At 43.0% G+C, this 2,676-nt stretch overlaps 1 pseudogene; it reads left to right on the top strand.

Annotated features, from left to right (window-relative positions):
* The first annotated feature begins 1,592 nt into the window (after nt 1–1,592).
* LOC142440998 (large ribosomal subunit protein eL28 pseudogene) lies at nt 1,593–2,196 on the top strand (annotated as a pseudogene).
* Nucleotides 2,197–2,676: the final 480 nt, after the last annotated feature.

A 2,676-nucleotide genomic window follows, 5' to 3' on the forward strand; every position in this document is an offset into this window, starting at 1 on the left:
GAAATCCTGGACCACTTCCATTTTTTCTCCATTCATCATGACGTTGCTCACTGGCCCACTTGTGAGAATTATGTTTTCTCTCCTCTGAGATGTAATCCATACTGAAGCTGAATGTCATCTTTGATCTTCATCCATAAGAGTGAAATGATCTCTCATTGAGAATCTTTTCCTGTCTTTTGGTGCCTACTTAACCTCCCTGGAGGTAATCCTGAATGTGGCTCGAGGTAAACGTTAACTGTCAGAAGTGGTAACCCCAAGCCACACTCAGGATTACACTGCAGAGAAATATACTGCTTGGTGATATGTCTTGTTTTTAATTTCTATTTTTTTAAAGTCCTTTGCTTATTTTGTGACTGGATTATTTGTCTTTTTGTTGTCAAAGGTTTATGTATATCATGTTAGATTCTTATCAGACATATAGTTTCCAAAAAATATTCTTCCAATTGGGAGCTTGTCTTCCCCCCTCCCCTTTTGGTAATCTTTTGATGTACAAAGGTTTCTAATGTTTACGAAGTGTCATTTATTTATTTTGTCTTTTGCTAGTTGTGCTTCTGTTACTATATTAAACAATCCGTTGTTTAAAGTTGGGCCCAAGAGCATTGCTCGTGCATTTTCCTCTAAAAATGTTATAGTTTTCGTTTTTACATGTAGACTACTAATCCATTTTGAATTTGTACTTGTAGATGGTATGAAGCATGCATCCTGTTTAATTTTCCTGCATGTGGAAATTCAATTTTCCCAACACCATTTACTGAAGAGGCTTTTCTCTCCCCATCAAATGGACTTAGCACCCTTGTCGAAAGCCACTTGATCTCTAACAATTAAAGAAATGCTCTCAATCACTAGCCACCTGAGATATGCAAATCAGAACAACCATGAGATGCCACCTCACCCAGTATTGATAACAAAAGTTCAAAGGAACAGGAAACAGCGGTGCAGAGAAGTTAGCGCACTCGGACACTGCTGGTGGAACTGTAAAACAATACAGCCAGTGTGTAAGACGGTGCGGCATTTCCCCAGGCAATTGGGAATAGAAATACCATGTGACTCAGCAATCCCTCTGCTTGGCGTATATCCTTCAGAAAGAAGGAACACAGCACAAACTGACATACGCACACCATGGTCACCACAGCACCAAACGCAATAGTGAGAAGTTGGGAGCAATCTATGCCCATCGATGGGAGAACGCATCAGTAAATTTGGTACATACACAATGAAATGCTATGTGTTGCTAAGATATGATGATGAACCTCTAGAACATCTCATGACATGGATGGGTTTGAAGGGCGTTATGCTGGGTGACGTTCCCAATCACAAAAGGACAAGTATTGTATGAGATCGCAGACTCTGCTGGTTCCCAGGGCAGGGGAGGAGTGGGAGGAGGGAAAGTCATTGTCTCGAGGGTGGAGAGGTGTTCACTTGCGTGAAGGGGAAGACGATATCCTAAAAGAGCAGATGAAAGAAGGGAGAAGGCAGCAAGCCAGAGAGAAGGCTGATGAGGTGTTTAAGTTGCTGAATGCAAAAATGATGATATGTAAACCCTCACTAATTCAAAATTTAAAAGTTTCTAGAAATAAGTTGACCATTCTTTCCGTCTCCGGCCGCGGTAGGGAGAGGAGCCGCCGCCGCCATGTCCGCGCATCTGCAATGGATGGTCGTGCGGAACTGCTCCAGTTTCCTGATCGAGAGGAACAAGCAGACGTGCAGCACCGAGCCCGATAACTTGAAAGCCCGCAACTCCTTCCGCTACATCGGTGGGCGTCGAGCCCGCTGCCGACGGCAAGGGGGTTGTGGTGGTCCTGAAACGAAGGACAGGTCAGCGGAAGCTGGCCACTTCCTACGTGCGGACCACCATTAACAAGAACGCCCGGGCCACGCTCAGCAGCATCCGGCACATGATCCGCAAGAACAAGTACCGGCCCGATCTTCGCATGGCTGCCATCGCAGAGCCAGCACCATCCTAGGCAGCCAGAAGCCTGTGATGGTGAAGAGGAAGCGGACTCGCCCCACCAAGAGCGCCTGAGCACCCCTGGCCAGAGCAATAAAGAGAACTGCCCTCCAGAAAAATAAATAATAAAATTTTAAAAAAGAAATAAGTTGACCATCGAAATGTAAGCCTATTTCTGGACTCTAAATTCTATTCCATTGGTCTATGTTACTAGTAGGGTTTTTGTTTGTTTTTAATAATTTTATTGGGGGCTTATACAGCTCTTATTATAATCCATACATATAACCATGTGTCAAACACATTTGTACATTTGTTGCCATCATCATTCTCAAAACATTTTCTTTCTACTTGAACCCTTGGTATCAGCTCCTCATTTTTTACCTTCCCTCCCTCCCTCTCCACGCTCCCTCCCTTATGAACCCTTGATAATTAATAAACTATTATTATTTTGTCATGTCTTAATTTACAATGCAATGAAGAGATATCTCCTTTTACCCACTTTTCTGTTGTCTGTCCCCCAAGAGAGGGGTGTTATATGTAGATCATTGTGATTGGTTTCCCCTTTCTCCCCACCTTTCCCTTACCCTCCTGGTATTGCTACTCTCATTATTGGTCTTGAGGGATTTTAGGTTGCCATTGTTAAACTAGTCCAAAGACATTTTGATAACTGTACCTTTATAATACATTTTAAAGTTGGGAAGTATGAATTTCTGTACTTTATTCTTCTC

The sequence above is a fragment of the Tenrec ecaudatus genome, chromosome 2 (genome assembly GCF_050624435.1).
Source record: "Tenrec ecaudatus isolate mTenEca1 chromosome 2, mTenEca1.hap1, whole genome shotgun sequence".
Taxonomy (NCBI): domain Eukaryota; kingdom Metazoa; phylum Chordata; class Mammalia; order Afrosoricida; family Tenrecidae; genus Tenrec; species Tenrec ecaudatus.